The 26,480-nt window shown below is 36.5% G+C and overlaps 1 protein-coding gene across 2 annotated transcripts in view; it reads left to right on the forward strand.

Annotated features, from left to right (window-relative positions):
* LOC120523506 (interleukin-1 receptor accessory protein-like 1) overlaps positions 1-26,480 on the forward strand; it is a 1,790,033-nt gene that overhangs the window by 1,707,137 nt on the left and 56,416 nt on the right. The gene's annotated exons all lie outside the window — the stretch shown is intronic.

Consider the following 26,480-nt stretch of genomic DNA (forward strand, 5'->3'; position numbering starts at 1 on the left):
TTGACTTTAATCTCGACATAAGCGTTGAGATTGAAGTGGAAATTTTTATAAAAAAGTCGACTTTATTCTTGACATGTACCTTTTTTTTCTTCACTGTGTCAGTATTTTTTTTTCTTCTCTGTGGCCCTAATAATAATAATTCCTTCTGTAGGAATGTGAATGTTACATTCCTATAATAATTCTAGAATATACTAATACTACATTTTAAATCTTCCTGAAGAAAATGTTTTGTTTCTGAAGTATCTAATGCTGAAAATACTAATGTTATTTGTTGATGCATCAGTCATATTGCTGGCACTTCAACCAAATAAAGTCTTTATATGACTTTAGCAAATAAACATGCTATCCTGCAAAGACTGGCAGAATGTAGGTAAAGTAATGCAAATGAATGAAGCCTAGATTGAATACAGACTCCTGGAGATTCCATTACCATTAGTTGTTGCATTTAACATTTGCCCATTCAGATGTAAACAGGAACAACTCATTCTGACATACAATATCCTGATGTCCAAAAAAAGTCCAACCGCAATTTATTACATATAAGGTAGTGCTTGTTGGACATTGTGCACTGTATGCTTGTGAGCTCACACCACCACATATCCATATATTTAGTAAGAGTCACAGTTTTGCTATGCAATCATATTTTTTACATACTTTTAGTTAGTGGGTTTATTTTTTTTAATAATGTATTGCAATGCATAATATTTCAGGCTCTGTTTCATTTTTATATGATATTTTTTGTTTTTTAATAAAGCATAAATTACATGCTGCATGATTATTTAGAATTCTACACTAATCTACTGGACAGAAGGCAGAAGTGGATGTGCTACTTAAAAAATGTCCCAACTGGCAATGAGCTGAGTACTGTATCATGGAATTAACAGTGGCGCTGCAGGTGCTGTACATCAGATCGCCTTTATTTTACTGTGTCAAATGCTGATGACACTTTAAACAGATGGTATACTTGCTCTGGTCTTGATCATTTGACACACTGAGATAGAATATTTCATCCTGAAATCCTATGTTGCCTGATAGAACGTTGACTATACTATTATTTTGTTTAATTCTTTTATTAAAACAAGAATTCAACAACGATTTCTTTCACATGCCCATTCAAAGGACATTTGAAATTTTGTTTCCTCACATGTTTGTCATGATACAGATATTGCTTTTTTATAGCTAGTTAAATAAAAATTTGTATGAAATATGAGAGCTGCTGTATTGAATGCAATTTTAGTGTAGATTGGGGAAAAAAAACTAATAGTAAAAATAATTTATTTATAGAGCATGTTTCATATATTAAATGCAGGGCAATTTGCTTTATGCAAAAAAGAAAAAAAAATACAGTATGAGATGTTCAACCCACACACCCTGAAAGGAGAAGCTTCAGTATCTGAATTTTTTTCCTGCTGCTGTTGTATTTACAAAGGGAACTTCTATGAGTGGTCTAAAAGAGATTAAGATGAAATTATTATCATTATGATAATAATTGTTTGCATTTATGTAGTTTTTTTCTCACTATTCAGAGTGTTTTACATCGCCACTTCAACCACCTCTAATATGCAGCATCCACCTGGATAATGCAACGACCGCCATTTTCACACCAGTACACTCACTGAACATTAGATATTAGGTGGTGAAGAGGTGAGAAATAGATAGACAATTAGAGACTGGGGATGAATAGGCCATTGAGGGCAATTTAGCCAGGATATTGGCTTACACCCTACTCTTTACGAAGGAAGCCCAGGGATCTTTTATGACCACAGCTAGTCAGTACTTCAGTTTTATGTCTCAACTGAAGGACAACACCATTTTTATAGTACAGTGTCATTTCTCTGAGGAACTGGGATCCACCTGCAGACTACAGGGTAAGTGCCTCCTGTTGCCCTCAGCAACACCACTACCAGCAGAACCCAGGCTTTTGCTGGTTGATCTCTTATCCAAGTACCGGTTGGGCCCAAACATGCTTAGCCTTAGGTGGATTTCCTGTTCTGAAGTGTATGTGGTATAGCTGCTGGCTTTAGCATATTATCATCCACCACAGTATTCAACAATCCATAGGAGAGGTATGTACCAGTCTTGTTGGATTTCCCCTACTGCTAGGCTATGGTTAGATATTGTGAAGATCACTGCATCAGGCATCTGAACAAGCACTAATCATTTTAATTATCATCCTTGGTCAACGAGGCTCATAAAATACAGCAGTAAACAAGTTGATTTGCTATTACAAATCTTGATGATAAGTGTCAGAACTAGATCTGATCAGGACCATGTCTTTTCACTCATCCTTGCATTTACAGGTGAATTCTCTATTGAAGGGAAGTTGCTCAAGCTGTGCTCCATAAAATTGTATTTTAATGACTGAAAATTAATTTTCACACATTTCCTGGCTTTTTGAACACTTGTTATGATTTCTGGTACTGTGGTTTATGTTCTTGTAGATGTTTATTTGTACACTTCCTCACTTTTTTGCTTCTTGCTTCTTTGTAAAAAAACTGTCTTGCCAAAATATATTCTTCTTCAACTGTGGCTAAATTATTTAATCCTAGAATATTGTCAGCCTTTGGATCAAGGACAGCAATATTACAAGCAAGCTTTGACTTGCCAATGACTCAACTGTCTAATCACAAGGTCAGTTGTATTTAGAAGAGCCTCCATAGTTCTTTCTGGTCATTGAGTTTCAAGCTGAGCTTCAGCCATGTACTGCCTCATATAAATATGTATATTGTGACCACAATGGGGAGTCAGAGAGCCCACAAACCCAAGACACAGTAAAATAACAGATGTTTTTAGAATAAAATAAATGGTATTTATTCCTCCAAATCACTTTCCACAATCAACTCTCCAAATATAAGCCACAATTATGCAGAACTCAAGTTTCTCCTTACTGTCTCCCAACTCTAACTCAGTGATATGAGGTAGCGGGCACCTTTTAAGTGGAGCCTAGAAATGCTTCCAATGTCTTCTGTGTCCTCCTGGAAGCACTTCTGGGCCACACAGAAACTTCCTAAGAAGGTCCTCCCCCAACAGCACCCTCTATCGGCACCCAGGCACCCTGACATGGTTGCCTAAGCAACCATGCAGGTGTTGCGGTACGCTTATCATATGAGGAGCACTGCTACCATGTGTACAGGGTATGGAACCAATCCCAATTCTCAGTTCATCTCTTAAAACATTCTAGCCGGATACAAATTAATTTCAATATCCTGCTGGCTAAACTGTGTGTGTCATTGTACTGGCCTCCTGTCTGGGTAATGAACATCTTCTGCTCCAGCTGGATGGCCATTCTCCTCCAACAATATATAGACTGATAAACAGTGTTTTGTTATTTTGAAGATACACTAGAAATTAGCATATGCATTTATACCATTGTTGATGTCAAGCTCCTGTCTGCTTCTCTGAGTTCTGCTTCATTTTGCTTCCCCCACGTACTAGTCATCCAACTGGTGGTTAATGTAGATGATATTTCTTATAGCCATTATTTAGGCTATAGTTAGCCTAGCTTTCTGATTTACAAAGTGAAGCTAAAAAAATTTCTGGCTGCAAAAATTGCAGTCTCAGGATCTCCATGACTTGCCATTATTTATGGATCATGTAACAAAGGACAAAATTAAACTTTACTTAAATTCTAATCTACCTCCTAAATTTATGTCTTCTAAAAGTTACTTTGTCTGGAAAATGTTATTTTTACTTTTCAGTCAGTCATTTTCTAACCTACTTAGTCCTGTTACAATGTGGTCCTGAGGGGTTCATCGTGTAGTGAGTGTGACAACTCTCTATCAGCGCTTGCTCCCAACCTTCAGTCTTAAACAGGGTCTCGGGAGGGTCTGCTGGAACCTATCCCAGCTAGCATATGGGTGGCAGTCCATCGTAGGAAGAACACACACACAGACAAACACTATGGCCAATTTAGGATCATCAGTTCAACTAACTTGCATGTCTTTGGAGCATAGAAGGAAAACCGACCACCCGAAGGAAACCCACACAGACACAGGGAGAACATGCAAACTCTACATAAGGGTGATGGTCTCCTTACTACGAGGCAGCAGCACTACTGTGTTGCACTAAATTTAATTGCCTTCTTCAATTAACATAGTATCTTCTACAAAATTAAAAATGCTCTGTCCCTGTGCTGCTTTATTTTCTTACAACAGTACTTCTGCCTATATTGCTTCAATTAAGCAACAACAACATTTATTTATATAGCACATTTTCATACAAATAATGTAGCTCAAAGTGCTTCACATGATGAAGAAAGAGAAAAAAAAGACAAAGAATTAAAATTAGAGAACACTAATTAACATAGGATAAGAGTAAGGTCCGATGGCTAGGGAGGACAGAAAAAACAAAATAAAAACTCCAGACAGCTGGAGAAAAAATAAAATCTGCAGGGGTTCCAGGCCATGAGGCCGCCCAGCCCCCTCTGGGCATTCTACCTAACATAACTGATCAGTCCTCATTGTATACAAGGTTCTCATGGAAGGACTTGATAATGATGGTCACGTGGACTTCTGGCCTTTAATCCATCAATGTACGGACATCATTGTGCTTTGACTAGGTGATGGTGGTGCAGGTCGCCACCACAGAAAACCGGAAAAAGAGCAGAAGAGAGAGTAGTGGTTAGTACGGATTTTTAAGCCACCATGAATAGTAATGATACTTAATTGAATATACAGAGCATCAGGATTAAACTAAGATGAAGCTATGAGAAAGAAATGGTAAAGTAATGTGTTTTCAGCTGTGTTTTAAAGTGTTCCACTGTATTAGCCTGGCGAATTTCTATTGGCAGGCTATTCCAAATTTTAGGTGCATAACAGCAAAAGGCTGCTTCACCACTTCTTTTAAGTTTAGGTCGTGGAATTCTAAGTAAACACTCATTTGAAGATCTAAGGTTACGATTTGGAATATAAGGTGTCAGACATTCCAATATATAAGATGGAGCGAGATTATTTAAGGATTTGTAAACCATAAGCAGTATTTTAAAGTCAATTCTGAATGACACAGGTAACCAGTTTAATGTCATCAAAACTGGAGAAATGTGCTTGGATTTTCTTTTTCTAGTTAGGGTTCTAGCAGCTGCATTCTGAACTAGCTGCAAACAATTTATGTGTTTTTTGGGTAGTCATGTTATTAAAGCTAATATAGTCCCATGTGTTACTTTTATCAGTCTTGTCTCACTTTCCATCCTCCATCATATTGGAAGAATCTGTTAATCTTTTATCAAAATTTGTTTGCAATGCTCAGAAGCCCAGTCTGAAGCAATTATTCATTAATTTACTTTGGAGACATTGCTTCACATTCTGTGCCAAACTGGATGGTTCATTAGGCTTGTATTGTATTGCATCTACCACCATGGCTCAACCCAGCTAATTTTCTCTGTTTACTTTTAATTGAATCCTCCCATTTTTCCAGTCCATTAAAAACTTCCCAATACCCCTTTTTCCCCCCTCAGATATGCTCCTAAAAAATCCTAAAACTCAGTCTCTGCTTAAATATTCCTACTTTTTAGATCTGGTGTCTGATGAAAACCTGGCTTTGCCATAATTTTTTTTTTGTTTGTTTTTTAATTGAATCTTGAATGCACACACTGCAGTTTCTACTCATTCACTTTAATCTTCCTTACTTTTCTTTTACTTTCAGCTCATTTCTGCTTTGGAAACATGTAGTATGCAGCATTTCTGCATGTTATTTTTCTTAGAACTTTCTTTCTTACAGATAACAGATTACAGATATCAAAATAACAGGCATATCTCTGCTGCTTACTCTTCATACTCTAAATTTAAATGAATCTTATGCATATAACACTGATGTGTCATATTTATTTATCACACAGTAATCTGTGTCCACTATTTGTTTCATGTAGCCTAAATCTTTTGAGGTACTGACAGAACAATGCCTGGAAAGTGCAGCACAGAGATACCTCTCCAAGAGTCCCAGGATTGTGAAAAATTATCCAGTGGTGTATCTCTATTCTGAATAGCTTTTGCCATCTTATTCTACAGATTCTTAATAGGACTTTGATATAGTGGCATTGCATTAAGCTGATTTGAAAGACATTTTAGTGGAACATTACAAGATATTCCAATTGTCGTTCCAGTAAGCATTCTGATGCAAGATAGTCTAGTTTGTAGAAAGGTGTGCACCTGGTTAAGAAAGACAATTAGGTGTGTTGTTACATTAAAGTGTTGTTTCACTTGTCTCAAGGGATAAACTTTGATACACTTGATTTTTTTGCACGTGATATTTTAGTAGTGGATAGTACTGGATTGACCATAGACTTGCATGAAGTTTGAGGGAAAAAACAAAGTCTTTTCACTTCCAGCGTGTTTTAAACAGAAAAAAGAACATGTGAGCAAACAAGTCTAAAGTAACTGGTGCGAGACAAGCCTAGATGGCAACTTGTAAACATCTGAATACCCATCATGCACTCTGCATAAAGACTAGTTAAAGCACATGATATGATATTTAAAATTTTTGTTGTATGTGAAGGCACTGTAAATGCTCTAATAAACTGATTTGACAAGTACAAATTAAGACAGGATTATGACCCTTTATGAATAATGCACTGTTAATATCCTCTAATATTCAGTTTGTGGAGGAAATGACTTATGCAAAAGATTTAGGATTATGTGCCAGTAACATCCAGGATCATGTGAGAGCCACAAGCGAGAACCTCTGCACTAAGCTGACGCCAAAGGTTATATGGAAAGCAGATGCCTAAGGAACACTGGCATAGAACAAAATTTGTGGGCCCCCTGCAATCGTAGAGTTGGACCCATTTCAGAAAAAACTACAATGGAAGCCCAATTTAACATTCCCATAGTTAGCATTTTCACATATTTAATATTTTTTAATATAAATCAGCCATCGTACAAAGAAGCACAAGTTTTTGAAGACTATATTCACACTGCAGCTAAAAGTGATGCTGTGCTGATTTTTTTTCTCATATTATTCATTCGCCAACCCCCAACGCGCCAGGCACTTTGCGTCTCTCTGTCACTCGCGTATGTGGATTTCACTTTCACCAAACAACAAATCTTTAAATTCTCACAGATACACCTCTTCATTGGGAAGAAACACTACTTTTTCCTGATGACAAAACAAATTAGACGATCTACAAGTCTCCGTCTTAAAGTTTTATTCAGAAAAATATATTTGATCTTTTTTCGCTGTTCCGTTTGTTTGCGCTAATGCGATCTTTACTATCATTTTTTGGAGACTTTCAAATTTTAGTACTTTAATTACCTCTGACCTGCTCTGCATGTGTATCACGGCAACATTTTGGAACCTCTTTATGACGTTCTACTTTGTCATCTACCCCTTGTCTTTTATTTCCTTCCCCAGGTGTAGTTAAACCTTTTGGCACAAAGTCTCATCTTGTGGGACATGAAAGTATCTCCCTGTAAAAGTCATGTCTCATCCCAGGCTAAAAAGTCTTGTCTCGTCCCAGGTCTTTTTAATATAGTAGAGAGATTTTTTTTTTTGTTTTGTTTTTTGAATGCTATTTTTGTGGCTGATACAAATCTGATATAAGTACAGTTATACTCTTCCTGAACATGTTCCACATGCACAAAATAAGTAAAACATTGCCAGACAGACACATTGTTGATCTGCTGTTGTTTCAGTGCAGAACATCTCAGCATTTGTAAGTTTATGATGACAAGGAGAAACAAGAAATGAAAGATCAGAGCTATTGATCTGTGTGCATTTGTTACTGCCAATATTATGCCGATATGTGGAAACAGTAGGCTGAAGCACTGATGAGATAGTGGAGGGACTGGTTTGGATGCAAAACAATTGTGTATAGGGGCAATATAAATCCTCTCTGAGAAGCTTTTATTTCATACTAATCATTCATTTCTAATCACACTTCTCTAAAAACATCAGGGGCCTCATGTATAAACGGTGCGTACGCACAGAAATGTTGCGTAAGAACTTTTCCACATTCAAATCGCGATGTATAAAACCCACACTTGGCGTAAAGCCACGCACTTTTCCACGGTACCTCATGCCTTGTCGTACGCAAGTTCTCCACTCAGTTTTGCAGACTGGTGGCACCCAGCGTCAAAGCAGTGCTACTGTTCCTGTGTGGTTACACCTTATTTTCCTTTATAAATACACCGAAACTAACCGCATATTGTTTATTAGTGTAATGCATCTGATTGTAATTAACTTGCAACAATATAATGGTCCACAGAATGGTCAAACTATTCTAAATACCATAACTGCTTTAGCGTTGTTACTCTCTTCTTCTTCTTCTTCTTCTAGCTCCTCCCGTTAGGAGTTGCCACAGCGGATCATCTTTTTCCATATTTCTCTCACTGCACCACTCGGAGTATTTATATCACTGTATCTGAGTGTGAATCACAACAGCAGCTGATCGGAAAGGGAATTATCGATATACAGCTTTAAGGACACGCTGTCTCAGCCACTGCAAAACGTTTTAAAGCCTTTTCTGTACGGACCTCGCGGTTCAGAAACAGTTTCATCCCAAGAACTGTAAATGCATTCAATCAATTGCACCTTGTAGAACTGTTAGGGCTTATAAGTAGGCTACAATCACCCCGCTGTAAACTTACACTACAGTTATAATATCTCACAACCTGAGCCACTTTATAAAGCGCGTATTTACATATGATGACAATATAATTTTTAAGGTGAAATGCAGCAAAATATGTTTATTAAATTATACACATAAAACTTTAACTTCATTTAAATAATCTATATTCTTCACTGGGAGTGTCAGTAAGGATAGAATAATTAAACATGTACTACGAAGATATTTCAATGTTCTTTAAACGTTTTGAAGAATCGGCGCTAAGCTTACAGATGGCTTAACGTCTATTACAGAGCTGATTGTATGGCGATCGGTTACTTGGGGAAAGAAAAGCACTGACTGCAGTGACGGCTACGCCAATATATATTGGATATAAAACAGAAAGAGAAAATAACAACACAGCTAAAAACGCAGCGACAAATTTCGGCAAAAGTTAAATGCTTGTGTCATGAGCACGAGGCGGCTATGCAGTGTCTGCAACGGACGTAGCCTTCCACCGTGCATAAGCTACCTTACTGACGGGCGGGCGAAGGAGCCACCTATTCTTCCTCTGCCCAGTGCCACCACAAGCCTAGAGCCGCCCCTGATTACTGCTGCAATAAATTATTTCATCGAAGTGAAACACATGTTTAATAATGTGCTTTAACTCCTATCATCATGAAAATGACATCACGTATACATCTCAGTATTTTAGCTATTCAGAGAGCTGTAATATCATGAATGTAATGGATTCTGTGTCCAGTTGGAGGAAGAGAGCCAGTTTAAAAAGCAAGTAGTGATTCACACACATAGAGCACATAGAAGATCAAATACAAAGCAAAGCATTTAACGTGCTACTTTAATTACGATGTGATTTGAGAAACTGGTTAATTAAACGATTTTAAGATGAAGTTTATGATGTTCTACTTTAATGACAAAATAAACTACGTGATTAAAGTGGAAATGTCGAGATTGAAGTTGACATTTCGTGCTTTTTCCCCACTGTGTGCCTTTTTCTCTGTACCCTAATAAGCTTTCATATGACACTCAGACAGTGGGCTTACAACTCGGCTTTTCACGGCGACTTTGATATGTGACTTCTTTTTTATTTCCGGCACTGTGCGATTTGTGAATGTGAGCTTTTAAGTTTCTCCAACAATCTATGTCACTCGATCAACTTTCTTTTGTTGATTATACCACGGTTTATTTGAACAAATACAGTAGTATGTTTTTCCTTTGCCTCCACTTGGTATTCGCTGAAATTCTTTTATTTTCCCCTGTGCTTTTCCCATTGTGTTTTCACAGAAGGCTGCGCTTAAGGACGATTTATATTGATTTGCATATTCAAAGAGGCGGAATTCTGGGAGGAGTTGGGGCGTAACTTAAAGCGCGTACAAGAGCGTTAGTTTTCACACTGATCGGGATTTATGTATCAGAAGAACGTGGAAGTTGGAGTACGCACAGATTCCTGCATCTGGATTTTTCTGTGCGTAAGCACATTTCGGCTTTTGTGCTTACGGCATGTTATAGTGCGAGTTCTATGCACGGCGTTATACATGAGGCCCCAGATCTGTGTTAAATATGTTTGAAAATATGGGAATGGAGCTGTAGTGTGAATGTAGCCTTTTTATAGTTTCAAAAATTAAGTGCACATGTTGATAGCAACTTCATAGTTGCTAAATCACTAACAATCTAAAGCGACAAAAATGACAGTAATAATTCCACAAATTTATTAAATCAAATAATAATGCTTCAAACTTGCTAGCAACTATAAATCATAAAAGGCTGCAGTGAAAAATAAAAAAAAGAAACCCTAAACACAGCAACCCCAGAGCTGCACTAATGGAATTCTGAAAAATTCCTTCTGGATTTATCTCTTTCTTTCTTTTGGTCATCAGACAATCCCTTGGAAAACACTACATGACCGTTCTGCCTTATTCCAAACTCACCTGCCTCTTCACTGAAGTCAGTAATGATTTAAATACATTTTTTCTCAGATATCAAATTAAATTAAACCTATGTTGTTTCTGGACAGTTTTTTTGGAATTTTGGGGAAAACTGATATACAGTTAACATATAAAGCATCCCAAAATTTGTTTATTTACATACTGACATACATGACATACTGTAATTTCCACTTATGATGCTTAGTGATGGCATTTTGCCAATTTCATCTTCTACTGATGATTTAAGTGCAGGTATAATTTTAGGTATAGTTTGGCAGTGATATGTTCTAGATAGTCTCTTAAGTTTTTGGGGGTCGGTTGGAGATCACACCAGCAAATGCTAATAAACAAATGCAGACATGGAGATGCTTGTGAATTATTAGTCAGGTGTTTCATGTTTAGGTATTGAGGTGCCCTGGTTGCCCTTGTGGTTAATGCAGCCCTGCTTTCTCAGTTAAAAATTGTTATTCCATACTCCCGGCAATAACAATCATGAATCAGCAATGGATTGACCTGAGAATTTTACATATCTCCCAACCTTAGCATGATGTGTTGTGTGTTTTTGTATAGCCTGTTCACTTCCATGCTTGAACTTGGGTGTTAGCTGAATGGATATACCCCATCTATTACTCTGCACAAGTCATGTCCACCTCTACCACTGTATTGCTAGTGGCTGGCTGTTTCTTGATGGTGGCCCATTCATTACTGTATATTGGGCTGACAACTTTATCTGAGGTGACTTACAAGATTGGTGTTGATTACAGTTATCTGCGTACTTTCTTTTACCATTGGAACCCAGCCATTTAAAGTGACTTATATGGGATAAAACAGTGAGACAGAGGTGAGTACTGACCCAGCTATCTTCTGATTCAAACCATTCATGATACTTTCCACACTGCTGTCATTGATTTATCTCTGCTGGCATTTTTAGAGGCTGAACATTGCTGCATTCAAAGTCACATTTCAAAGTAAAAGATCTACTTGTACGGACGCCTAATTAAATCAGATTTTATCCATGTTAAGGATATTGAAAATTTGTGCTCACTGAGTAGGAAGGACTACATAACATTCCTTCTTTCTGTTATATTCATTACACTCAGGTTAACCTTGCCTTTCCTTTTTCTTCTATTCTCGTATCTCTTCCTATTTGGATTCCTAATTTAAAAATTTTCTTCTTCATAATTAAAATTGGCATAACTGACAGATATATAGCAATAATAGGTATTGTTATAGAGTGACATCAACTAAATTGATCAGTCTCAGATTGATACAAGTAAAGTCTTTCAAAGTCTACTATTAGAATCCCCAAACCTGGAATTGAGTGGCCGGCCGGCCAGCCAGCTAAGCTTTTTTTGAAAATTGTTTTAGGCAAAAAGCACAGGCCCACATCAAACCCATAGTCTCAGTCCACTACAGGCATTGCATAATATCTTTGCTATACTGCATGTTTCACATTTGCTGTTTTTTGTATCGCTTTATATGCTGATTGATAATTTGTTTGGCTGTTTGGGCCACAGAAAGAATACTTTGAACACTATACATAATATATTGTTTAGCTGATCGATTCAGGACTGACTTCTTATATTGTTTTATGAAAGTGTGATAAGTGTTCTATGTAATATTTATTTTCCTGAGAATACACTGAATGTGTTTATATTGTTGCAGGCACAAGCAAGAAGTGCGCAACGCAATCTCGGTAATCACTAGCACGAACGGAGATAAAATCGTCGAACACCAAAATATAATGCACACTTTCAGAGACTACTATAAATCCCTATATACTACTGAGTTTAAGGAAGACAATACACAATCTAATGCATTTCTGGATACATTACAGATACCACAAATAGACGCTTCTAGTGTGGAGGAACTTGGTAAACCTCTGGCGTTATCAGAATTACTAGATGCTATAAAGTCACTCCAAGGCGGGAAAGCAGCAGGCCCTGATGGTTACCCTGCAGAATTTTACAAGAAATTCTCCGCTCAGCTAGCTCCCCTCCTATTAGCAACATTTACAGAAGCCAGAGATAACCAATCTCTTCCACAAACCTTTCGCCAAGCACTAATCACTGTCTTTCCAAAACAAAATAAGGACTTATTACAATGTGCATCATACAGACCAATTTCACTTCTGAATAACGACGTTAAAATACTCTCTAAAATCATAGCCAGAAGGATGGAGAAAGTGCTCCCTCGGTAATATCACAAGACCAAACTGGATTTATTAGGGGCCGGCACTTATCTTCAAATCTTCGACGCCTGTTTAATGTAATATACTCACCAACTAAATCAAACACCCCAGAAATATTATTATCATTGGATGCAGAAAAAGCATGATTGAATGGAAATACCTTTTTACTACATTGGAGAAGTTTGGGTTTGGCCCGAACATTTGTGCATGGTTTAAATTACTGTATACTAACCCAGAAGCTTCAGTTTGCATCAACAACATTTGCTCAGACTACTTTAAACTAGAACGTGGCACTAGACAAGGATGCCCTTGTCACGCTGCTGTTTGCATTGCCATTGAACCACTGGCAATACATTGTCGAAATACTGATCAGATAAAGGGGATTAGCAGAGAAGGACTGGAACAGAAAATCTCATTATATGCAGATGACATGGTACTGTATATATCAGACCCAGAAAATTCTGTGCCTGCAGTCTTAGCAGCACTCACAGAATTTCAAAAGATCTCTGGTCTCAGAATTAATCTGAATAAAAGTGTACTCTTTCCAGTGAATTCTCAAGCATATAATATTAGATTAGATACCCTACCTTTTATCATTGCAGAACAGTTTAAATACCTAGGGTAAACATCACAAGTAAACATAAAGCTCTTATCAACAAAATTTCGCGTCTGCATGGAAAAAATTAAACAAGACTTGCATAGATGGTCAACCCTTCATCTCACACTAGCTGGAAGAATTAACACTGTTATGATAAATATTCTTCCTAAACTCCTTTTTTTATTTCAAAACATCCCAATATACATTAATAAATCATTTTTAGCAATTAGATTCAACAATAACCTCATTTATTTGGAATTCAAAACATCCACGCATCAAAAGAGCGACCCTACAAAGACAAAAGGCAGAAGGCGGCATGGCTCTACCTAACTTCCAGTTTTATTACTGGGCAGCAGATATACAGGCGATAAGAACCTGGACACAAATAGAAGAACATACACAGGCTTGGACCGCAATAGAAGTAAAATCCTGCAGTACTTCTTTGTATTCCTTGCTCTGTGCTCCAATAAACACACGCTATCGGCAATATACTAATAACCCAATTGTGCTCCACTCACTTAGAATCTGGAACCAATGTAGAAAGCATTTTAAGACGGAGAAGCTTCTATCTGTGGCACCCTGCAAGAGAACCACCTCTTTCAACCTTCACAAACATATGCAGTTTTAATATCTGGAAAAAATTTGGAATTAACTTGCTTAGAGATCTTTATATAGACAACGTCTTTGCATCCTATGAACAATTACATTCCAAATTTAACATTCCAGCTACACATTTCTTTCACTATCTTCAAATCAGGAACTTTGTTAAACAGAACCTTCCAGATTTTCCTCATCTTGCACCCTCATCCATGCTGGAAAAATATTGCTCAATCTCAAGGACTTAGACTCCATCTCTACAATATATAAAATCATTTTACAATCCCTCTCTTTCAAAGATCCAAGAGGACACTGGGAAAAAGATCTCTCAATTAATATATCAGAAAAGGAGTGGAAAGTAGCAATGCAGAGAATTCACTCGAGCTCCATATGCAAAGCATACAATTATACAACTCAAAATTATATATCGAGCACATCTGTCTCGACTAAAACTCTCAAAATGTTTCCAGGGCATGATCCAACCTGCGAACGTTGCAACCAAGCCCCAGCCTCACTGGGTCACATGTTCTGGGCCTGCACCAAATTAACATTATTCTGGACAAAATTTTAATTACCTTCAGACAGCCTTGGACTCACAATCCCTCCTAACCCATTAACAGCTGTGTTTGGGGTTCTTCCAGAGGGTTTAAAGTGGAGAAAGACAAACAAATTGTGATTGCATTCACTACACTTTTGGCACGCAGACTTATTCTGATAAACTGGAAGAACCCAAACTCTCCTCTTTAAGTCAGTGGGAAACCGATGTGTTATATTATTTGAAATTGGAAAAATCAAATACTCAGTTAGAGGATCCGTACAGACTTTTTCAAAACATGGCAGGATCTAATCAGTAATATTTTAAAATAAGTTCATAAAGCACAGAGAATTTATTAATTTAGGTATGTTTACAAGCCTTAAATTTACACCGTTTGGCTTGCTCTCTCTCTCAGGGTGGGGATCGATCTGTTCTTAACTTAATTTTTCTTTTGTAAAAACTTGATTGCTTTGTATGGATTGAATTAATAAAAAAATAAATAAAAAAAAATATATATATATATATTGTCGCAGGCTAGAAATTATGGCCAGGTGTGTAATATGTGTGAAGTTTTGTTTATTTATTAAATTACTCTTTTTATCTTCTAGATGGTTTTTATAAATATAAAAAGTACATATTGAAACAGCATAATTTTAAATGATTTCTGAAGTGTCTGAAACAGCAGTGTCTAAAATTTAATACCACCTAGACATTAAGGCCGTTACAATAACAGGCGCTAGAACAGTAGTGCATAAACATTAGTAGGAACAGTCTATATTAAATGGCAAGGGAACTTGTATGTGGCTGTAATATGCGTCACTGTATTGTGTGCCTTTAATTTTCTCTCTCAGTAATACTGGTTTGTATTTCCGTATAATGCCTGTAATTTTGTCGGAAAGTAATACAGTGGAACCGAAGTAATTTCCCCCATAGGATTGTATGTAAATACAATTAATCTGTTCCAGATCATATGAACTGTATGTAAATATATATTTTTTAAGATTTTAAGCACAAATATAGTTAATTATACCATTGCATGCGCAGCGTAATAGTAAAATAAATGAAAAAACATTGAATAACACTGAGAAAACCTTGAACAACAGAGAAAACTAACACTGCAAGAGTTCACGCTATAGCCTTACGACCCGCTAACTAAAAACACCTTTTTTAATGAGTTTTAAGCACTGGAAAAAAAATGAACATTTGAAAAATCCGTAATCTAATAAACAACCAAGAAAAGTAACATTGCAACAATGCACGCGTGCGCCTGTTTGTGTGTGTGTGCGTGTCTGTCTCTGTAGCGGGCCTGCGTGTGTATGCGTGAGTGTCTGTCCCCCATGCTGGCCTGCCTGTGTGTGTATGTGTGTGTGAATTGTGTCTCTCTGTCGGGCGGCCGGGCCGTGCGTGCGTGTCTGTTCTGTCTCTCGCGTGGGCCGGCCTGCCTGCGTGTGTGTGTGTGTGTGCGTGCGTGCCTGCGTGCGCGTCTGTCCTGTCTGTGTGTGCGTGTGTGTGTGTGTGTGCGCGCGTGCGTGCGTGTCTGTCCGTCTCTCACGTGGGCCTGCCTGCGCGCGCGTGTGTGTGTCTGTCTGTCTCTTGGGCGGGCCTGCGTGTCTGTCTGTCTGTCGCGCGCACGCACCCGTGTGTGTCTCTCTCTGCACACACAGGGAATGCACAGGAAGAGACTGAACATGTGCCGTGTGGCCCCGCGCATGCGTACTTCACCAGAAGACACACACGGACACGACGCACACAAGGGTTTTATTAAAGAGGATGCCTTTCTTGATATTTTTGCCAATGTATTTCAGTGCAGTATATTATATTAAAAACAATGTTCCATGCTTATCTGCATTGCTTCAGAGAACACTTATTCAGATATTCTTTCGAAATTTTTTGAGAATTTCTGCTGTAGCCGCTTGGAGTTGCTTGACCAACCAAAATATCAGACTCCAAATGAAATTTGTAATTTCAGGTAAACTGGGGCATTATATTGTTGTTTTTTTTCTCTTAGTAAAGAAAGTATAATAATAATGAGTCATTTCTTCTTCTGCCTGTTGCCGGACTGGAGGAATCTTGATTTTGAACAACTACACTTCCCAATGGGATTGAAAGATTCAAAGATGGGCTGCCAAAATAAAAAGACTAAGTCTATTTCCATTTATCAGTGAAGGAGTTTCTTTCACTCTTTCTTGGGAAAAAATAATAAAACACATTCAGAATGTTTCTTTTTATGGAGGTTAAGTGACAAGGATGTTTCCAGGTTTCCCCTTGGACTTTCTATCAGTTTTCAGGGGCACTGTCCACTGCAACCAGAGATTTTGTCCATTCTGTAAATGAAACAGTCAAATTTGTGAGGCATGAATTCAAAGCGAGTCTCTGTGTGCCCAACTGGATTTTATCTGAGAAAATGGAACAAATTGTGACTAACAAAAATTGAGAATAATAAAGATTGTCTTTCGAATGACTGGTGCGCTGTACTGTTCCACCCAATTCTGCCTGCATGGGATGCACCCCACCAACAACCCTGAATTGGATTAAAAGATTGTTATGTTGCGGTTGTTTTTAGACTGAATTAAAAAGAAAATAATTTGTTTCATGCTGCATACAATACATTTTCAGTATACTTTTAATTAAGGGTAAGCTCTCTCATTAAAATACAGTGCATTTACAGGTGCAAAAAATTTAATTTAAGCAAATGAAAAGCTTTTATATAAAGCCATTGAATATGTTTTGCTTAGTGTAAGTATAATAAAATACAAAACCAAACATAAAGGTTTTTGGCATGTGAATGAGCCCTGTATATATATTATAAAATGGAAATATGGTAAAATGTTACACAAAATAGAAAACACAAGCAGTTATTTCACATAACCTAGTATCAGAATAATCTCTTAGCAGACAATACAGTAATTCTTCTCTTAGACTGCCTGGTCCAGAGTGTGGCCAGGTTTTACAATGCTATAAACTTTTCTTTTTCAGTAATATTTTGGGAACTGACAAAACTAATTACTGTAATGCTGAAAGTGTTTTCTTCCCCACTGTCTCCACTGGCACATACCACTGGATAGTTAGCAGGCAAGTCTAGCACCTGCACTCTCCAACTGTGAAGCCACACTTCTGTAATACACTGAATATGGCTTGTCGTTGTCTTGCGGAAATAAGCATGGACATCCCTGAAAAAGACATTGTCTAGATGGCAGCATATGTTGCTCCAAGGTCATTCCATGTCAAATCATCCAATGGCCCAAGCAACTTCTGCAAAAATTACTATGGGTACCCATGTTAGTCAGGAGACACTTAGTAAAATATTTTTGATGTAAGGTCAATACTTTACAAGATACAGCCAGAGGAGGGGGTTGTGGTTTTTATTCGGCCTTGTTTTTTCATCAAATTTCACAAGTCCATAACTTAAGAACTAAGCCACCAAGAAGGCTTAGACTTTGCTTGTCAGTACATTCATTGGTATAGTATGTGACGAAGTTAAAACATTTGGTTCAGATAATCCTTCATGGTCAAAGCAGCCCCTTGAAATTAACCAAAATTTAATTTGAGTTTCTGGCTTAGCTATGTTTAAACCTCAGAAAGACATATTTGTAACCGACACAGACTTTTGACCTTTTTCCTTATTCAGATGAAAAGTAACTGTATCAGGGTTTGAACAGCAGAACTTTTGAATCCAAAAAATCAATTTGGGTTTCATTTTCAAAGCACTCTAACAGCATGTGGAAATGCACAGATAATTTAAAAAATATTTTTCATTTATTGTACATTGTCCCGCCTTTCTCATGTTTATTTTCAATCCTAAACATAGGCTGAATGTGCCATATGTCAATAATGGCAATCATTGAGTTTTCAATCAGTACTTTATCAAAAATGTCAAACTTTTTTTCATATCAAATGACAATGTCCTATATCATATTGCTGAACAACGAATACAATTCTCCATGGCCAAAAGAGTACTCAACAAAATGGCAAACTCAAAGTCAGCCGGGTGTCTGGTGAAGACAATCAATTGTCTGTCCGAATATTCACCACTGAAGCAGCAACTGAGATCCTGCCTCTCATGATCACACTCCTGATGGATCAGATGCATCCCTCACATTAGACCAGTGTCCTATTGGAGGCTATGTTGGGTGAATGAAAAATGTTGGATTGGTGTGATTCGTGAAAAAGAGTGAAGTGAAATCAGACATCCTGACATGTTTGAAGCATTTAAACTATCCTGTACAGTCTTTCCATTGGCCACCTAGAGACAATATATATTAGGTGCTATTACAGTGTGGCATTGCACTGCTTAGTGCCCCTCTAATGGTCAGTGGGAGGCAGTACCATCTTGAACTCAAAGACAAAGGTGCCCTACCCTATGCACTTTTGATTGAAACCAAAATGAAATGGGTCACATTCCTGATGCTGCAATACCAAGATGTTAACATTTTATTATAACTAGTTTTGTATTTAATGATATATCAAGCAGTTTTTGTTCATGTGTTGTGCTTAATGTGCTTTCGGTGATTTATTTTTTTTCCCATTAATCCTGTACCCAAGTTAGTGATCAAAAACTTGATGATTATCATTACTGACAAAAGGTAGATTTAACCCATGTTGAGAATGGAAAATAAAAATAAAAGATTCATATAAGAAAGGTAAGACTTTTTTTTTGAGAAAGTAGGGACCATGTAGGATACAGGAAAAATAATTTTAAAAATGTCTGGACATTCCCACAGTGCATTAAACTGGTCTGAAAATTATACCCAAAAGCTTACTATGCCATGGGCACTAATATATTCCCCATACCATGGCAGAAACTGGCTTTTGAACTAACAAAGAATAACAAAGAATGGTCCTTATACTTTGGTTTTGAGATAACAATGTCCATTTTCTCCAAAAACAAAAGCTGAAAGTTGGATTTATCAGACCACAACACACATTTACACTTTGTGTAGATCTGTCTCAGATGAGCTTTAGCCCAAAAAAGTCATCAGTGTTTTTGATATTGAATGATGTATTGTTTTCACTTTGCACAGTATGTGTTTACCTTCCTTTTGTAGATGCTGCAGCAATCTGTGTTTACTGACAATGATTTTTCTAAGTACTCCCGAGCCCATGTGTTTATGTTGGCTACAGAAAAGTGTTGTTTTTTTTATGCAGTGCCATCTGAATGCTATAAAATCATGGATGTTCAGTACTGTTTTGTGACCTTGCCCTTTACTCATTCCAAGTTCCCTGGATTCTCCAAATCTTTTAATGATGTTATGCATTACAAATGGTGAAATTCCTAAATTGTTTGCAATCATGTTATGAAATGTTCTTTCTAAATTGTTCAACCATATGCTCACACTGTTTAAAAGAAATTGGCAAGTCTCTGCACATTCTTGCTTGTAAATGACAGAGTTTTTTGGAGATGCTCCTTTTGTACCCAATCATGATAGTGTCATCTGTTACCTAATCACCTATGTAGCTGTGTTTTTACAAATTCATCAAAATTGTGCAGCCTTAATTTCTTTTATAGGATGATTCAAGCACCAGTGTGACGCATGTTCCAATGATTCCACAGACCAAAAATCATTTTAAACGTTTTAGTAAAATTTCAAGGAAAAACAGTTCACACAAAGACAGAGAACAAATTGATATTAAAGAAAAGAAAAGTTCTGTTTAAGGCTTATAAATCTTATTTAATTTCTCTAAGTTTGGTCATATAGATGTACTTGAGGCATGCTAGGCAAGTTAATCACATAAGCACATTAAACACAGTCAGAAAACTTTATGCCATCTTCTATTCTATTTGCAATCTCATCTAACAGTCCATGCTAGCAGTAGGGCTATTTCCTCACTGGGTTAATTAACACTCTGTTTGGCAGATATAGTCAAGAAAGTTCTATCGCATATTAACTTACAAGGGGTAAAAGGCTATACTGGACAGCTATAAGAAACTGATGTTCTATAGAAATTAAGTAAACACTTCTAAGAATTTAACATTAAACATTAACTTTATAAGATTTGGTCTTACAACCTGTTTACCTGAGGAAAGTTCCATAAAGTTTTTTTGACACATTCAACTGGTAAATAGCCACCAGTCCCAATTTAACGAAATATGTTGCAGGCATCAAAATTGGAATTAGTTTATATTTATGAATTTATTTTAATTTTATGAGTTAAAACATTTTATATATTTCTTTGTATTTAAGTAAATATTGGTAACAGATCATTTTCAGGTAAGTGCTTTCTGTTTCTATTTAAAAATTATGTACTATTCCAGGGTTTTTTTTTTTTTGGTTTTTTTTTGGAAATGGGGAAATAAAAATTAAGAAATGTGACACCACTTTCTAGTAGTCTTTGTTTGATGTGTGAGTGGTGTTTTTTAAGTGCAACAGAAAGGAACATTTCTTTGCATTTCAGAAATTTTATCTATACTAATAAAAGGCAAAGCCCTCACTGACTCACTCACTCACTCACTCATCACTACTCATCACTAATTCTCCAACTTCCCATGTAGGTAGAAGGCTGAAATTTGGCAGGCTTATTCCTTACGGCTTTCTTACAAAAGTTAAGCAGGTTTCATTTCGAAATTCTACACGTAACGGTGATAACGGTCAACAAGGTCCGCCATGTTGAACTTTCTTCTTCATGGCTCCATCTGAACGAAATTTGGTAGGTGGCTTCCCTGCTCTAACCAAAACCGATGTACAAACTTATTTCAGTGGTATGATGCCACTGTCGGCCATATTGAAGTTTCCAATGTCACTAATTCTCCAACTTTCCGTGAAGGTAGAAGGCTGAAATTTGGCAGGCTCATTCCTTACAGCTTACTTACAAAGGTTAAGCAGGTTTCATTTTGAAATTCTACGCATAACCGTCAACAACATACGCCATGTTGAACTTTCTTATTTATGGCCCCATCTTCATGAAATTTGGTAGGCGGCTTCCCTGCGCTAACCGAAACCAATGTACGTACTTATTTCGGTGGTATGATGCCACTGTCGGCCGCCAAATTGAACTTTTCAATGGTGTTTGTTACTTATGGGCCCATCTTCAAGAAATTTGGTACACGGGTTCCCAACACTAACTGAATCCTACTTACGCATATATACGTCCATAGCCTGCAGCTCGGTCACCGTGTGAGGCACCGTTGGGTCCCCCATCACAATGCCTCCCACGTTGTTGGCTGCCTGCCTATATAAGGCCATCTGTCGCTCCAGTCTCTACATTCCCTTCCTTGCTTCTCCACGGGATTCATGTCTCCTTGCTGATAACTACAGCCTTTTTATTTAATCCACGGCTTCTCCGCAGTTTTATTGTTCATTTATTACGATTATAGTTATTGTGTAGTTATTTTAGACTTACTTTACATTGTTCAGGTACACATTTCCTTTATCATTCCAACCATACCCCCATTAACATGTCTATCGAGGTGATCACCATCGATCAAAGAACTGTCACTTACCGAGTGGTTTCCATGCCCGGAGATGGCACCTGCCTTTTCCATTCTCTTTGTTACATATCAGGCTCACTCTTGATATCCGGAGGAACATTGTGTCTTATGTATTGAATGACTGGGACAGGTTCAAGGTGTGGACTGATGACGGTACAGGAGATAATTATACTACACAGGAGCACTATAAGAGTGAAATGCTTAAGCCCTTCACCTATGGATCTGCATGTGAGTTGATGGCTGCTGCTGAATTGTTCGGTTGTTGCTTTCAAGTGTACCGAAATGGCCAAATATTTTACACCTTTCGACAACCGCCAATGCCTCTTAAACACCTTAGATTCATACGTGACGATTTCAGTAGTGGATGTTTATGAATGTTTAAACTCTCAAAAGCTGGATGTGAAGTTATCGATGAAACCGGTTGTATACTTACAACACTTGACAGATGCCGAATATCTCTTCAACACAAGTCCTACAAATACTGTCGTAATTGAAACAAACCATGAAACTCAAACCGATTATGACAGCAGCAATCCAAGCTGTGAGATTTGAAACAAGATTACTGTTCACATGGCCAACTGTACATTGCATGCTCAAGAGTAAGCTCGGCGCACAGCTTGGTCATATTACAACCGGAGGGCCGAACTCACAATGTGGTATACAAAGAGATCCTTAACAAATAATTATTGGTATATTTTCCCTCAGTTTAAAAAGGTTTAATTTTCTTCTCAATAAAAATTTTAAGGCAGTACTTTGACGCTGCGAAGCGCGGATATTTTGCTAGTTAGTTTATAAATGTACAACATGACATGTCGTTTTGAGGTAAGGGTTTCTGCTCAATGAACAATAACAATGACATTCAACTAAAATATCTATCTTGGTTCTGGCTTTTGTAAAAATGTCATCAAATGAACTCTAAGGATCACTCATAAAATACCTGGAACAAATTTACAATGCTAATCTAACATTAGTACAATGTACTAAAGGCTTCAACTATATTCATATTTTAGTTGGTTCATACATAAACTGTACTTCTCCCTTTAACAGGTTGTTACTAATACACCAATGGGTTATTCCAGGGTATAGTAGCTTGACATAAGGTCCTGTTATAATTTAAATGTGCTTAAGTAGTTCTCTAGTGCAGGGTGTTTCAGTGACTGCAGGGTTTGTCAAACATTCTTTTTTCTTAAACCTGTACTCTTCACAAATAGCTATTCTGTGGTATTTTTTAGTACTTGCAAATGTCCTTACTTGATAGGGTAACCCTAGAAAAACTGTTACACTATAGCAGTATATTGATATGTTTAAATACCAGCTCTCTGGAAATCTATGATGTGTTGAAATTAAATGAACTACTCTAAGGACATCAGGATTGATATTTCAGGGTTGATCTAGTAGCCTGGAATCATTCACTTTCCCCTGACAAGTGTTTTTCAGCCCTCTGACAGTGTATTGGAAGTGACATCACTTCATCAAACTCACTTGTTCTAAAATCTACCTAAATTCAAGTCTGTCTTTTAATGCTGCCTCAGGAACTGCATTACTTACAGCAATCTTCAACATTTCAGCATGCTGGTTCTATAGGTTTTTGAAACAACAGAAAAAGCTGTATATCTTTTCTAAAATAAACCTTCTCTTTAATAAATGATGATACAGTATGTCAACAAAAGTAAATTATATGAAATGTTTTAATAAATACAACTGAAATCATTAAATATTAAACAAATAAATCAGTAAATGCCAGATTTAAAACAAAAATTGTTTAAATTCATAAATGGCTCAGAAAAGCCATTCTTCACTTAAAAAGAAATAGTTTGAATGTTTTTATTGCCATAACTGCAACCAGGTAATGTAGAACTTTCAAAAACAATTGTATGTAGTGTTAGGTGAATGCCTAAGAGAAGAATACTATAATACCAATCATGCATACAAGGATGCAATTGCCATATTAAAAATAATATTTAATTAATACTACTGTGACAGACGGCCAAGGTATTACCAGTAGTCTGTAGTTGTTATATATTACTTTACATGTTGAAATTTTTCAATACCTTTTCTTTATTCGTGAAAGTTCATGTTATTTTCTCATTAAAGTGGATTTTCTTAAAATCTATGCAAAATTATGTTATATGCTTATATTTTTAAACTTAGAGACTCTTGTTGAATTGGAGACACTTAAGGCAGTAATCACTCCTATTTGACTGTTTCTGTAAAGGTCCAACTGCTGGGTAATGGCATGCATCAGAGGGAAAAGTGAAACCTACTTGAGGTAATAAAACAGTTGTTTGAGGTGTCATTGATGAGTATGTTAAGGACTACGGCTTTACCAATTAAAACACTCAAGACATTACAAATTATACACCAAATGATATAATAAAATACACCATCTGTGTCAAAACAAATTTAAAAAATCATTATGAAAATGGAAAAGTTAACTTCACCATCTAAAGCATATTAGGTGTAGATGCCTGCAAAAATAGTAGGGAATAATTCTATCAGACAATTAGCTTAGGCAGTCTTACTCTCTTAAAATGGAGCAATAAAGTAAATACAAAGTTTGGAACTAGAAACCACCCTATCCATTTTTTCATTTATATTTTTATGTTCTGTATATATTATGTTCAGAATAATCAGCTTTCTGAACCAATGTTTTCTTCAGTAATAAAGTACTGCAAACTGGAGTCTTTTCCAGAACTTTAGGAAAGTCATATTACATAATCATTATATTGTCAGTTTCTGTATATTATACTGTAGTTCCAATTAATGACCACTAGATGCCAACCCACCACATATTGTTTTTCATAATATTTTAAACATACAGGAAAATGAAAAAATTAAGTTTATATGAAGCAGGGAAATTTGTCTATGAGGGATTAACAATATGAAGTGGGGCACCACTTACAGTAGTTTGCTTGCCCACCAAACATGCCAACCAATGTCTTTGTGCATCAGTTTTCTTTTTATTATTCTGCTTTATTATCCTGCCTTTTCCCTAACTTTGAGCTTACTTATTCTATGTGGGGCCAGAACTTAGTTTCTTAAGATCGCATAACTAGAAAAGTTATTTATCAGTGTCGTTAAACATTGGTAAAGCGGCACTACATTGGCAAAGTTTAATTTTTTAATTCCTATATGCTCTGTTTGTGTATGCCTATAAGATTCAGAAGATTTCCAGTAAAACTATATTAGATAGTGGTAGGACTTTCAGTTCTGATGGGTAGCACCATCCTTAAAATCAGCAGCTATCCATGTAAAATAAATTGCTTTATTAAAAAAAAGTTTAACATTCCTATTTGATCTAGCTATAAAATAATGAAGTTACTATCCAACAGGATAGTCTGGTTCTTCCAACATTGCAATCTTCAAGACCTGAAAACTAAAATTAATACTCATGTGACAGTACACTCTTGATTTACCAATGCCTTATACAGAATGTTACAATAAGTTAAAACTGAAATCATGTTTACTTGGATTGGCATTTAGCAACAGTATATCAAGCAGAATATTATCAATAACACTAGAAGTCTTAAGTGTTCTGGTTGTTGAATAAAGAAGAATTTATCTTATACTGGTAGTTATTCAGCAGTGTCAACAATAAATTGGCCAAATAAAGCACAGTAAAGTATCAATTAAAATAAAATTGACACCAGTCTACCTGGTCTGAAAGATGCATGTTTGATGTGTGCTGCTAATATAAACACAAAAATAATCATTTCCAATATGCAATTTATTTTCTAAATATCATACATATACAAAGTTAAACCGTCAATAGAGATAACTAACCAATCAATTAAAAACAAAAAACAACACTACTTGATGTTGTACTCAGACCCTTTAAGATATCAGAGTGATAATGCCAAATGCCTTTAATTATTTCATCCTCAGGTAAATTTATGGTATGAATTATTTTCCCTTTTTTGAATACTTTATATCAGTATAAGAGAGTCAATTTCAATTGCAAAGCAGACATAATATATATTTAAATAGGTTATCCTTTTTCATTGTAATATTTAAATATGATGTTACTGTATTGTCATTTACGTGTATTTATGGTTAATGTGAGCATTTGAGGCAAAGAGAAAATAAAATAAAACAAGAAATGTTGTGTAGCTCTACGATATGTAGTTTCAGATCTAAAAGCAAGTATCGTAACCCCACAGATGTAAAGCATGCCCAGACTGGAAAATAATTTATAACAACAGCTGTAGGTTTGAAAAGATAGGAGTGAACATATTTGTCTTCTGCCTGCAGTGAGCACAGCAACAAGCAAATGCTGTTCTATGAGAAACCCATTGATAAAACAATAATTAGATTACCACTAGCCCCTCAATTCATCTAAGAAACCATGTTTTAAGATTAAATTGTTTAATCAGTTCTCCTTTCTAATTCCAGCAGCCACAAGTGAAATACTGTGTATATCTAAACTTGGACTGAAAGTATGTTTGTAAAATTTTATTAGTCATAAGATTGATTTTTATTTTTTGTAATGCACCTCACTCCAGAAGTCAAACCATAACCTCTCTTTCACATAAATTATTTCCACTGCATTTGGTACTTTTGTGCTGGTTGAAAATTAATTAGTATTTTTTTCCTGTTGCCCCTCAAGCATTTATGCAGGTTGCCTTTATATAAACATCTTTGGATGTGGCCC

Source organism: Polypterus senegalus, chromosome 2 (genome assembly GCF_016835505.1).
Source record: "Polypterus senegalus isolate Bchr_013 chromosome 2, ASM1683550v1, whole genome shotgun sequence".
Classification (NCBI taxonomy): domain Eukaryota; kingdom Metazoa; phylum Chordata; class Cladistia; order Polypteriformes; family Polypteridae; genus Polypterus; species Polypterus senegalus.